Raw genomic sequence first — 14,460 nt, 5'->3', positions numbered from 1 at the left:
GGGAAGGCGTCACCGGCACTGGGTAAAGGATAACACTGTGTTCGAGGAAAGTGTGTCGCCTTTGTACAACACTCACGCAGCCAGAAAGTCCTCCTGCAACACTGTGCTTCCTGGAACGTGTCAGCTTTTCCGTGTCCTGGATCAGTGACGTGAGTGAGATGGTTTGGGAGATTCGGGTTTTTTTGTGAATTTCCTTGTTTTTTTGTTTTTTTTTTTTTTTTTTTAATGTATTGTATGTTATTTATTTATTTTTTTTGTATTAATTCTGTTTTTCCGTTTTTTTTTTAATGTATTGTATGTTATTTATTTATTTTTTTGTATTCTGTTTTTCGGGTGTTTTTTTGTCTGAGTTTCCTTGTTTTTTTTTTTTTTAATGTGTTGTGTTTATTTATTTTTTTTATTAACTGTTGTTTTATGTACTGTTTGTTGTTTGTTTATTTATTTATTTATCTATTAACTCTTTTGGCTTCTATTCGGTGCGTTTCTCCTTAATTTCTTGTATCGGTAGGACGGCCTCTTAAATAATTCTGTAGCAGATAAAAAGAATAAATTGTACTCATGTTTTTTGTCTGCTTAAATTCTGACGGTGATTTTAATGTTAGCAGAGAATCGCTGCAACAAAAAAAAAAAAATAATAATAAATAAATAAATAAATAAAAATAAATAAATAAAAAAAAGTCAAAACCACACGAATACTAAAAAATAATAAGACTTAAAAAATATATATATAAAAAAAAAGATATCAACCTCATTTTCTCACTACCATTCCCACCACCATTACCACTGACCCCTCACCATTCCCACCCACCACCACCACCACCACCACCACCACCACCACCACCACCACCACCACCACCACCACCCAAGCCCTCACTCACTCTTGTTAAGCTGCATTTCCGAAGCTGTGTATTGAATGTGGGACAACTTGCAAACAAAACTAGCTTCTCTCAACTTTCCTACTCCTATTTTCTTTTTGGGGAGCAGCATTTGAGTGGACTTTTATTATTTGTGATTGATTTGCTTGTATATTTTCCCCTTGTCTGATCTCCCTTATAAAAAGAAAATAAATCAAATTATCAACGTATTCTTTTTGCCAGCAGCCCATTTTCTATCGATGCGTGTTTGGTAATGCGAAAGATTGAGGTGACCATTAAAGAAAAGTGCTTAGGTAAAACTTTAATCAATATTTCCATCTATTCATCTTAAGATTCTATTCTCCTCTGTGATATTGAGATACTAAAAGAAAAAAAAAGTATGCATATTCATCAGTATTTCTCTATCTGTACGTGTTGAAAATCCTTACCGTTGTGATACTTGTGTTTGTGTGTGTATAGTGACCACCATTTCTCTATATACGTGTTAAGAATCAATACTGTGATATCTAGCTGAGGTTAGGACAGCGTTTGGACCAGAAACAAGAGAAACATGTAACTGCATTGAAAGAGAAGTGTTTATATAGATCAGTATTTATCAATCTACACGTGTTAAGACTCGGTACTCTTGTGTGATGCCCAGCTGAGTTTAGGAAAGCTTGAACGTGGACCAGAACCAGAAATTGGGGTAACTGTATTGAAAGAAAAGTGTTTATTTAGATCAGTATTTATCTATCTACACCTGTTGAGACTTGGTACTCCTGGGATACCTTGGAAGAAAGTTTACGAGAGCGTGTGGATCAGAAACAAGAGATATTGAGGTAACTAGGATGAAAGAAATGTGTATATATATATTGATTAGTAGTTCTCTGTGTATACGTATTAAATGTATACTGCTGTGATGTGTAGCTGAGTTCAGGAGAGCGTGTTGACCAGAAACAAGAGAAATTCTATACACATCTTCAAGGAAAGTTAGTATCAAAGGAGAAGCCAAAAAAAAAAAAGAATGAAATTTATATATATACAAGTAACGCGAGCGAGAACACAGATTGGGGAGACGTAAAAAGTTAATTGTGTATGCAGAGGAGTGTAAAGGAGCTGCGCACACACGCACGCACATACACATGGTCTCTTACACACACACACACACACACACACACACACACACACACACACACACACACACACACTTCAAATATTGAATGAGAGTGAATTTTAGTATACTATAATTCTCTCTCTCTCTCTCTCTCTCTCTCTCTCTCTCTCTCTCTCTCTCTCTCTCTCTCTCTCTCTCTCTCTCTCTCTCTCTCTCTCTCTCTCTCTCTCTCTCACTTTACCTCCACTTTTAAGCACACAAAGGTGGAATCTTACACATTAAACACATACAAAGCCTCACATGCGTATCACTTAACCTGGCCTTAACTCAGCACACCTGTCTCTTCCCGGGCTAATTACCGAGCGTCCAGGTACCTTACGGGGTTACCTGTTGGCACGATCTGATGGCCAGGTAATTATGCACGACTGGAACAGGTGAGTGGGCTGCAGGTAACAGGTCGGTACTGCGAGGGGCGGCTAGTGTGCAAAGTCTGTTTTTGTGTCAGGGTTTAACCTTTGAGTTTAAGGGAGGAGTTTGTTGGAAGGGGGGTAGGGGGAGGGGGAAGGGAAGGGGTTGAAGTGGGGAAGGGAAGGGGAAGTGTGTGTGTGTGTGTGTGTGTGTGTGTGTGTGTGGTTTATCCTTCTTATTCTTTGGTGTGTCTCATTTGTCTCTTTTATTAATTTTCTCTATTATTCTCTTCCTTTTTCTTTTGTCCACAAGTTTCTATTCATTTTTTTTTGTTTATGTCGTTTTTGTATTCTCTCTCTCTCTCTCTCTCTCTCTCTCTCTCTCTCTCTCTCTCTCTCTCTCTCTCTCTCTCTCTCTCTCTCTCTCTCTCTCTCTCTCTCTCTCTCTCTCTCTCTCTCTCTCTAATCCTTTCATCTCCTCCACCACCTCCATCATTGCTTCATACATTGCAGCATATTCCCTCCACTCCTTCCTCCCTCTCCCTCTCTCTCACCTCTCCTCTCCTCTCCTTTGCCTTCCTTTCCCTAGCCTGCCCTTGTCCATAAGACCCAAAAGAGACGATGTAACAAGGCCACATTCACCCTTAATGAGATAGACTAAAGTGACCTCGACGCACACACACACACACACACACACACACACACACACACACACACGGACACTCACACAGGCGGACAGGAAACAGACTAAGGGGGACAAACAGAGACCTTAAGACGCTCTAAACGTTGATTCGCTCCAGTGGTTCTGTTTGCTGCAAGGCCAAATGGTGAAGCAGGATAGTGAAGCCAGAGTCAGAGATCTCATTAGCTGCTTGATGGACGGCTGGGCAAGGCAGGCAGGGGAACGGTACGGCTGGCTAGTTGGTAGTTAAGGAGGCAGGTAAGCAGGCAGGCTGTTATGTAGTTAGGGAAGGCAAGACAAAGATGGGAATGAGGTTTGTTTGGCTATGGACACAGACAAGGAGGATAGATAGAAGAAAGGGAAGACAACTAAGTAGTTTAGAAGAGGAGAGTAACTAGGCAATTAGGTAGTTTAAGAGGGCACCTAGAGGTTAATGTGGCAAAGGAAGACAGGCAGTTAGACAGAAACGAAGGAAGACAGTAGATAATTAGTCTCAAGGAAGAGAACTAGACAGTTAGGTAGTTAATTAAGAGCAGAACACAGCCAGGAGGGTTAATTTGGCAAAAGAAGACTAGAATTAGGAAGAAAGAAGCGAGCAGGCTATCAAGTAGTTAAATAGTTAGGGAAAGGAAAACGAGATATTTAGGGAAACAGATAAGAAATAAGATAAACAAGAAGGAAGACAAGCAAGAAATGAGTTAGAATGGGAAACAGACAAACAAATAAATAGTTAAAGAATGAAAAAGGACAAGGTAAGATAGAAAGAGGTTAATTTGGCTAAGGAAGACAATTAGGTAGTTAAGACAGGAAAGCAGGCAGGTAGTTAGCTTAGATTACGAACGAAAAAGTACAGGAATAAGATTAACTTGTATAAGGAAGACAAATAGAGACAAAAGAAGACAAGTTAGCCAAGGAAGAAAGAAGGAAGAAGGGGAGACTCTAATAAAATGGGAAGAGGTTAATTAGAGAAGAAAGACAAACAGACAAGTAATTAAGAAAGAAAGGAAGAAGAACAAGCGAAAGAAAGCACATAATAAATCCGAGGAGAAGGAAGACAAAACAAACAATTAGATAAAGAGAAGAAAGACAGAAAGACTCTTAATTTGGCTGAGGAAGACAGGGAATTAGAGAGACGAAGGAAGGAAGGAAGGAAGGAAGGAAGGGAAGATGGAATAAAGAGAAGCTAAAACGGAGACAGACAATTAGATAGAGACAAAGACAACCAAACACGTAGTTAAAGAAAGAAAAAAGACACGAATAACAAATTTGGGTGAGTAGAACAAGTTAAAAATTAGAGAAAGAGGACAAACAAAGACAAATACTAGTTGAAGAAGGAGGAAAGTTAAATTAGATAAGGAAGAGAAGCAATTAGATAGTTAGGAACAGAGGAAGACAAGCAGACAATTAGATGGTTAAGAGAAAGGACACGATTGAATGAAAAAAAAGTAAGAAATTATTTAGAGAAGGAGAAAGACAGGCAAATTGGCAGTTAAAGAAAGGAGAAGCTATGTGAGGTTATTTTGGGTAAGAGAATTAGTTAAGTTAGAGAAGAATGAAGACAGGCAGTTAGGCAGTTAGGGAAAGAATACAAGGAAAATGAGGAGTAGAAGAGAAAGGGAAGGATAGGAGAAGAAAGAAAAGGGTAGAAATTGAAGGAAAAGGTAGAAGAAGGGAACTATAGAAGAATAAAGGAAAGAGAAGAAGGAAAAATAGAAGAACGAAAAGGTACAAAATGAAAGACAGGATAGAAGAAAACAATGATGTAAGATGGAAAGGATAGAAAAAAAGAAGAGAGGAGAAGCGCACAACAGACAGACAGGCAATTAGATAGTTCGATAAGAAGAAAGAAATGAAATAGCAGTTAGTACGATAAACAAATAAGAAAAATAAACAATTCAACAACCAAACAGGAATACAGATAAGCAGAACCACAAAAAAAAAAAACAGAAAAAGGAAAAGGAAATAACGATAAAAGGTGGAATAGACAGAAAGACAAGCAGATGGATAAATAAAGTAAGCAGGTAAGTTAGAGCAGGTAAAGGTGGACAGGTGGAAGAGTAGGCGAGTACGGGTAACAAGCAGACAGACAGACAGACAGACAGACAGGCAGGCAAGTGGAAAGGAAAGGAATGAAAGAGAAGAAGGTTAGTCTATATTTAAAGAAGCAATATTTTTCTCTCTCTCTCTCTCTCTCTCTCTCTCTCTCTCTCTCTCTCTCTCTCTCTCTCTCTCTCTCTCTCTCTCTCTCTCTCTCTCTCTCTCTCTCTCTCTCTCTCTCTATTTGTATCGGTTTTTTGTTCACGAGAAAGGTGGAAAGGTGTGTTTGTCCTGGCCCAGTTTCTCTCTCTCTCTCTCTCTCTCTCTCTCTCTCTCTCTCTCTCTCTCTCTCTCTCTCTCTCTCTCTCTCTCTCTCTCTCTCTCTCTCTCTCTCTCTCTCTCTCTCTCTCTCTCTAATGTATACATGGTCCTCTTTCCTCTTCCTTTCTTTTTTTCTCCGCCCTTAATCTCCTTTGTCAATATGAACGTTGGTTAAAGGTGAACGTTTTTTCGTGGGAGTCTTAAAGAGGGAAACATTTGCGTGGGAAGAGGAAACGTTTGGCGGAAAATGAAAGGAAGGAAAGAACTGAAGAGAGAGAAAGAGAGAGAGAGAGAGAGGAGTGAGGGGGTAGGGGAAGGTCAGCTGTGTTCTTTTTTCTGTTTTTTCTTTCCTTTTTCTTGATTTTTTTTTCTTTTTAATGACTGAAAAAAGTGGAAATATTAAATGAAGAGATTGAAACGTTTGATTATTCGTATTTTACACACACACACACACACACACACACACACACACACACACACACACACACACACACACACACACACACACACACACACACACACACACACACACACACACACACACACACACTACATGAAGTTACGTTTAAAGTTTTTACCAAGAAAGGAAAAAAAAAAAGAAAAAAGAAAGAAAGAATGAAAACGGAAATAGGGCAACATTTTCAGACGTGCTCCGAATAAGGAATGTGTGTGTGTGTGTGTGTGTGTGTGTGTGTGTGTGTGTGTGTGTGTGTGTGTGTGTAAGCTCATAACAACCAATTATCATATGAAACTAGCAATTTGAAGGAGAATATAAGGAGAGAGAGAGAGAGAGAGAGAGAGAGAGAGAGAGAGAGAGAGAGAGAGAGAGAGAGAGAGAGAGAGAGAGAGAGAGAGAGAGAGAGAGAGCTTAATAGACGGAAAACACAAGAAAGGAAGAAACACACACACACACACACACACACACACACACACACACACACACACACACACACACACACACACACACACACAGCGGCCGCACTTTGAGGTGTGTTTGTGTGTGTGTTCCTGCGACACACACCAGTTCCTTAAATCGGGCTTGGGAAGGATTGTGTGGAGAGAGAGAGAGAGAGAGAGAGAGAGAGAGAGAGAGAGAGAGAGAGAGAGAGAGAGAGAGAGAGAGAGAGAGAGAGAGAGCATATGGTGAGAAAGACGATGGAAAAAAATTAAAAAGTAACAAAAAAATGGCATGAAAAGGAAAAATTAGAAGGGAGAGAAAAAAAGAGCTAAGAAAATAGAAATGAGGGGAAAGAGACAAGAATGAAGTGAAAGTGATCGATAGAAATGGTGAGAAACTGATATATAAAAAAAAAGATAATTCAAATATGCTTTTACCCTCACAAATACACAGACATAGGAAACAGACAGACACAGACATGCAGACAGAGAAACGGAAAGAAATATAAACAACGAGAGAAAAACAGAGTAAAGAGACTAATTAGACCCATTACCACACTTACAGATACACAAACATACACACACACATACACAAACAAACAAAGCCAAAAAAAAAAATAATAAGATAGAGAAAAAAAAAGTTAAATAAGAATATAGAAAACAATACAAAAATAAAACACACACAACAAACATAGCATACAAAACAAATACTCACAAAACAGACTTATAAAAAAATCACAACAAACGCGAGAAAATAGAGTAACAAGATGCATGAGAAACAGAAAACCACGGGATGAAATATGATAAAAAAAAAAAAAAGAAAAAAATCGTGACCGCAATGTATACTAGAGGAAGAGGAAGAGGAAGAGGGAGAGGGAGCACCAGTATAAAATAGCATAAATATAACGTGTGTCAGTTGTTAAAAGCGCAAAGGTGAAGTAATTTGGCCAACTTTATAATCAGCGCATCATTCACAGCGCCGGCGAACCGTGAAATGTGTAGTAAACTTATTTCAAACGTATTTTTATGATGAAATTACTTGGTTCTTCTTCTCTCCCTTTCCCTCTTCCCTTCTCCCTCTTTCCTCTTCCCTCGCCAGTTCACTCCAGTCAAGGTTTTCCGGTTTTAAGGGTTTTATTTTATCTCCTTGTTTTATTCTCTTCATGTCCTTCAGTCTTATTCTTTGTTTTCTTTTCTTCTTTCATTGTGCCCTTGTTTATTTTTCTATTTGTCTCTGTGGTGTGTGTATGTTCATTGTCCTGTTTATTTGTTTATTTATTTATTTCTGCTTCTGTTTGTCTCTCTGTTGCCTTTTTTCATGGTGCATATTATTGCATTTCTTATTTTTCTTTGTATTTTTGTTGATTTTTTATTTTTATTTATGTAGTTTTTGTTATTCTGTTATTCATTCTTTTCTTGGCTGTCTCTCTTATTTGTGTCTGCATTGTGTCCCTATCTATCTGTCTATCTATCAGTGTATGGGGGTATATCTGTCTGTATCTATCTGTGTATGGGGTATATTTATCTATCTATCAGTGTATGGGTATATCTATCTATATGTCTATGTCTGTCTGTCTGTCTGTCTGTCTGTCTGTCTGTTTTGCGTAGTTTATTTCACTTTCTCTTCCACTTATTTATTATTTTTTTTAGTACGTGAATATTTCTTTCTTTCTTCAGGGTGTTCGTGTCGTTGCCTGATGTGTTAGTCCGTCTGTGTGTCTGTCTGTCTGTCTGTCTGTCTCCATCTATGTGTTATGTCTTTCCTTCGTTAGTTTTTTTCTTCATTCCTATATTTTTTGTTTATTTGTCTACCTTTCTCTCTCTCTCTCTCTCTCTCTCTCTCTCTCTCTCTCTCTCTCTCTCTCTCTCTCTCTCTCTCTCTCTCTCTCTCTCTCTCTCTTTTATCTCTCTATTCTCTTAACTCATATATCCTCATGCATACACAAAACTAGACCACACACAAGAGAGAGAGAGAGAGAGAGAGAGAGAGAGAGAGAGAGAGAGAGAGAGAGAGAGAGGGGGGAGCTTGAGGGAGAGAGAGAGTCAGTCAGTCAGTCAGTCAGTCCCTCAGTCAGTCAGTCAGTCAGTCAGTCAGTCAGTCCCTCAGTCAGTCAGTCCCCCATTCCTCACATTAACTTTTCAGCGGGGGGAGGGGAGGGGGGGCATCTGGGCAGAAAGGTGCAGGTACTCGAGCTTGGACAGCCAGGTGTTTTAAAATAAGGTTAGCTCCTCTCAGAAAGACTTGGTGATGTTAATTGCTTGCATGGATCTAATTGAAGGCTTTGCTCGTGTTCTAAAGTGATGGATGAGAGGGCAGTTGTGAGGGGGAATGAATAATAACTGTGTCGTTTTGTTTGTGTGTTTGTGTGTGTCTTGTGTTAAGGGTTGTTTAAATTTTTACTTTTTTTTTATTTTCTTTTGTGTATTTGTGTGTCCATGTGGGGAATCTATTGTTTTTGTTTTTTCTTTGTTTTTCGTGTTTTTCTTGGGTTTGTGGTGTGATGGTTTCATTGTTTTGTTTCTGTCTGTTCCTGTCTTTGTGTGTGTGTGTGTGTGTGTGTGTGTGTGTGTGTGTCTGTGTACTCTGTGTATGTCTCTCTTTATGTTTGTTTCTTGTTCATTATCTGTCTGACTGTTTTTCTCTGCTTTTTTGCTTTTTCTGTCTGATTTTCCTTGTTTCTCTGTCTCTGTCGTTTTCTTTTTTTTGTTTTGTCTCTTTTTCTTTGTTTAAGTATTTTTATTATGTTTTTATTTTATTTTATTTTATTTTTTGTTTAGGAGATGGAGTTTTGCACACACACACACACACACACACACACACACACACACACACACACACACACACACACACACACATCCGCTATGCCCACCACTGCCTAACCTAATGTACAATAAATGCAAATGTACTCACACACACACACACACACACACACACACACACACACACACACACACACACACACACACACACACACACACACATCCGCTATGCCCACCACTGCCTAACCTAATGTACAATAAATGCAAATGTACTCACACACACACACACACACACACACACATATCAGCATGCACCCACTTGTAATTCCCGCAGTAGAGAGAGAGAGAGAGAGAGAGAGAGAGAGAGAGAGAGAGAGAGAGAGAGAGAGAGAGAGAGAGAGAGAGAGAGAGAGGCACCCCGTATATATATCTTCGTCTTCATAAACAACTCCAAACTTCGAAATACTATTGTTTGCTCAAGAATGGGATCTAACCTTTTATTGTTGGCGGAGTGGGCACGGAGGGTATGGAGAGGGAGAGGGAGAGGGAGAGGGGGAGGGGGATAGGAATGGGAAGGGAGGTAAAGAGGGGGAAGGTTCGGCTATCTGTAAAAGGTTGTATTAGAGAGAGAGAGAGAGAGAGAGAGAGAGAGAGAGAGAGAGAGAGAGAGAGAGAGAGAGAGAGAGAGAGAGAGAGAGAGAGAGAGAGAGAGACTTTAGCGTGTACTTTATTTAATCTTTGGTTGTAAATAGATTTCTTGTATGTGTGTGTGTGTGTGTGTGTGTGTGTGTGTGTGTGTGTGTGCAAGAAATATATGCATTTCAAAAGTAAATAGCAAATAGATGAAGGCATGAATGAATGTAAATTATGAAAACAGATGAATTTTCAATACATAAATCTTACTAAACTCTAAAGTAATAAAGAAAATAAATGAAATACCTATAGAAATGTACAAATAAATCTAAAAAAGAAAAATAGAGAAATAAACAGAACCATTAAGAATAACTAGAAAAATGAACAATACACAAACGCATAGAGAGAGAGAGAGAGAGAGAGAGAGAGAGAGAGAGAGAGAGAGAGAGAGAGAGAGAGAGAGAGAGAGAGAGAGAGAATCAATTAAGATATACAGGTAAACTAACACACCAATAATTAATCGAACGCAAAAGCAATAAACCACAGACTCAGCCTTCATAAATAACACACACACACACACACACACACACACACACACACACACACACACACACACACACACACACACACACACACACACACACACACACACACACACACACACACACACACACACACAAGACAAACAACCTGCGTGTCATCATAAATAGCCTAATTATCCCCTAATTAATCTTACACCTTGCTTAATGACGCCACAGGTGTTGATTAAGGTCACCTGTGCCGCCATTGTGCAGGTGATGGAAGGCGCAGGTGAGCAAGATGAAGGAAGAGGAAGAGGTGAAGGAAGAGCGAGATGAAGAAGAGGGGAATGGAAGGATATGGGAAGAAAATAGAGGAAGAGGAGGAAGGGACATGAATCGAAGAAGGAAGACGAAGAAGAGGAGGAGGAGGAGGTGGAGGGGAAAAGAGGGGAATAAAGGAGAGAAAAGGCAAAGAGAGGGAAATAAAGAAGATGAGGATAAGTTTAAGGTGAGGAAGATGAAAGGAAGGTGAATAGGTGTAGAAAGAGATGGAAGAGTAAAAAGGAAACGAAGTGGGGGAGAAGGATGGAAAGTTAAGGAGAAGGAAGAGGGGAGGAAGTAAAGAAAGTGGGAAAGGATGAAAAGATAAAAGAAATAGAAATGAAGGGAAGTTAATGAGAGAAAGGAAAGAAAAGTAAGAAAAGGAATGAAAGGGAAAGGAAAGTGAATGATAAAAAGGAAAGATAAAGAAAATAAAAGAAAAGGAAGAAATGGTGATGAAAGAATGAAGAGGAGAGAGAGAGAGAGAGAGAGAGAGAGAGAGAGAGAGAGAGAGAGAGAGAGTGAGGTTTTATGAATCCTTTTAAACTTATACTTCCTTTTATCACTATTCCTTTACAATTATTACTTTTATCAGTGCTTATCTCTGTTCATTTTCTTTCGTTCACCCTTCTTTGGTCAAATTATATTACATTTCCTTAATATTCGTTCATTATATTCGTATCTTATTTGATTTTTGATAATAAGAATAATAGAAACATTACGATACGCGCGTACCGTTTTCTGTTCCGACCATCTTACATTTTCTATTGTAATTTCGAGGTCAGACTGATAAAGATCGGGAGAATGTTTAAGTTTGGAACACGATTCTTGACCTTGCTCTCTCTCTCTCTCTCTCTCTCTCTCTCTCTCTCTCTCTCTCTCTCTCTCTCTCTCTCTCTCTCTCTCTCTCTCTCTCTCTCTCGTGTAGTTTGATTAAGCTTTCTTACTTTATTTTCTCTCTTCTTTCTTCTTTTTTACATTTTTTCTTCCTGCTTCTAGTTTAATTTTGCCTTTTATCTTTTTTTCTCTCCTTTTCCTCTTCTACACATTTTTCATTCCTTTCCTTTCTCCCCTTTCTTCATCTTTCTCCTTTCTCTTACTTCTTTCATCTCTTACTCCATTTCTTTCTTTCTTTCTTTCTTGCTTTTCCTTCAATACAATTTTCTTTTTATCTGTTTTATCCCTTTGTTTATTTTCCTCCTCCTCCTCCTCTCCCTCCTTCTTTCCTCCTCCTTCTCTTCTTCCCATTCATTTAACATTTTTTTCCATCTTGTTTTTATTCGTGTCTCCGTGTTTCCATTTTTTCCCCCTCTCCTCCTTCTCTTCTTCCCTTTCATACAAGTTCCCTCTTATGTTTTTTTTTTTTCCTTCTCTTGCGTCTTCTTTTTGTTCCCAATCTTTTTTATTTTCTCTTATTTCCTTTCCTCATGGGCATGTTGTTTTTCTCCTCCTCCTTCTCTTCCTCCTATTCTTTCTCCTCCTTGTCCTTCTCTTCCTTCTCTTCACTTTAGTTGAGTTTTATTTTTTCCTTTCTTCTGGGTGTGTTTTTTTTTCTTCCTCCTCCTCCTCCTCCTCCTGCATTGTCTTGCCCCGTATCGCAACCCGGAGTTAAATATCGTCTTGAGATCTCAGAGGAAGCGATGGCAATGTGAAAGAGTTAAGCCGTAAAGAGAAATTATGAATGCGATACACTTTGTTCTCTCTCTCTCTCTCTCTCTCTCTCTCTCTCTCTCTCTCTCTCTCTCTCTCTCTCTCTCTCTCTCTCTCTCTCTCTCTCGATGTTGTTGTCAGTGGTGATTCTTTGAGAGAGAGAGAGAGAGAGAGAGAGAGAGAGAGAGAGAGAGAGAGAGAGAGAGAGAGAGAGATAAACGAACAGAAAGAAATAGGGGAAAAGAAAGATAGAAAGATGCTATACAGGCTTGTAGAAAGAAGAGAAAGAAGAAAGAGAGGAAGAAGATGATGAAGAAGAAGAAGGCAAAGAGGTACTGAAGGAGGAGCAGGAGGAGGAAGAATAGGTGAGAGAGAGAGAGAGAGAGAGAGAGAGAGAGAGAGAGAGAGAGAGAGAGAGAGAGAGAGAGAGAGTTAAATCTATATGTAAACATTAATTAGTACTTGCAATATATCTTTCTTATTCGATTAGTGTCAATAATAGTAGTAGTAGTAGTAGTAGTAGTAGTAGTAGTAGTAGTAGTAGATCACTTCAGTATTTCTTTTTAATACAAGATCACAAGTTTTATATCTTTTTTCTCATTTTTTCTACTTTTCCTCTCTTTTCTTTTATCTCTTCTACTTTTCTCTCTTTATTTCACCTCTATCTCCCTTTCCACCATCTCTCCTCCCTTATTTCTCAATCTCAACTTCCACTCTTCCCTTCATTCCCTCTCCCAGTCATTCTACACCTCCCTTCCTTACGCTCCCATACCTACCCTCCCATACCCTCTAATATCACCCCATCCATACATATCCCTACCATTACTATTCCAATATTTATTCCCATACCCTCCCATATCCTCCTAGAACCACTCCCTCCTTCCCTTCATCCCTCTCCCTTCCACCCTCCCCGCCCCTCACTTTTTTCCTGCTCTCCGTTTTCTTTCAGTGGGACAAGTAACTAATTGTTCCCCCTTTATCGCCACAAAAAATGGGCCCTTAACAGCCGTCACCCCGCGCCCCCGCCACCGCCATTCATTGTCTAGTGGCGGTCTGACCAAACACACTGCCTCTTCGCTTGTAGAAAACGGAGAGAGGCTCAGGGGGATGGCTGTTATGTATGTGTTTTTGTTGTTGTTGTTGTTGTTGTTGTTGTTGTTGTTGTTGTTGTTGTTGTTGTTGTTGTTGTTGTTGTTGTTTCTCTCTGTGCCTCTTTTTGTTTGGCGGGGAAGAGGGAGTGGTGTTTTTTGTGTTGTGTTGTGTTGTGTTGTGTTTATGTGTGTGTGTGTGTGTGTGTGTGTGTGTGTGTGTGTGTGTGTGTGTTCTTTTGTGATTCTTAATTGTGTTTACGTAGTTTTGGTTTTTATTTTCATTTTTTTCGTAATTATAATTGATTTGTTTAGTGTGTGTGTGTGTGTGTGTGTGTGTGTGTGTATGTATGTGTGTGTGTTTCATTCTCATTAGCAGTATTAAAAAGCCATAACGATAAGATTAAGAACAAGATAATACAACTTTTTTAATTATTATTACTACTGCTTACTAATTATCACGCTAACTTAATTAAACATAACATAAACTACACCACCAACAACTATGAGTAATAATAACTACTACCACTACAGCTACAAACACTACTACCACCACCACCACCACCGCCACCACCACCACCACCACCACCACCAAAACAACAGCAAGACAAAAAGAACAATAAAGACACAAATAGATACATTTCCCAGACGCTAACAAAGGTCTTGCTAAACCCAACCTGACCCACCGTGACCTTAGTCTTATCTGACCTCAAATCAGGAAGGGCGGCGTCTATTTGAGGGGAAATACAGCCGTGTGTGTGTGTGTGTGTGTGTGTGAGAGAGAGAGAGAGAGAGAGAGAGAGAGAGAGAGAGAGAGAGAGAGAGAGAGAGAGAGAGAGAGAGAATTTTAGTAATGTTAATATCTTCATTATTGTACTTTAATAATTAGTTTTGCATTTTTTTTATTATTTGTGTTTATATTTAGTGTTTTAGTTGTTTTGTATGATTTTGTACACACACACACACACACACACACACACACACACACACACACACACACACACACACACACACACACACACACACACACACACACACACACACACACACCCCTCCACCCCTCCCTCCTACCACCAATCCTACCCCTTTCCCACATACCCCCCTTCCCTACCCACCCTCCTCTCATCCCCAGAACCACACCAATCCTCCATTCCTCTCACACCCACCACCCATTC

At 39.3% G+C, this 14,460-nt stretch overlaps 1 long non-coding RNA gene across 2 annotated transcripts in view; it reads left to right on the top strand.

Annotated features, from left to right (window-relative positions):
* The window catches only part of LOC135094279 (uncharacterized), a 220,936-nt gene that overhangs the window by 107,852 nt on the left and 98,624 nt on the right, over positions 1-14,460 (top strand). Inside the window, exon 1 of one of the 2 annotated variants that reach the window (XR_010263727.1) lies at positions 1-149. This exon is cut by the window's left edge and continues 6 nt beyond it. The exons of the other annotated variant lie outside the window; for it this stretch is intronic. This is a non-coding gene — a long non-coding RNA (uncharacterized LOC135094279). The remainder of the gene's footprint in view (positions 150-14,460) is intronic. 2 annotated transcript variants of the gene reach the window in all.

The sequence above is a fragment of the Scylla paramamosain genome, chromosome 45 (genome assembly GCF_035594125.1).
Source record: "Scylla paramamosain isolate STU-SP2022 chromosome 45, ASM3559412v1, whole genome shotgun sequence".
Classification (NCBI taxonomy): Eukaryota; Metazoa; Arthropoda; class Malacostraca; order Decapoda; family Portunidae; genus Scylla; species Scylla paramamosain.
Note: the sequence above shows the minus strand (reverse complement) of the source record. Positions and strands in the feature narration are given on the sequence as shown.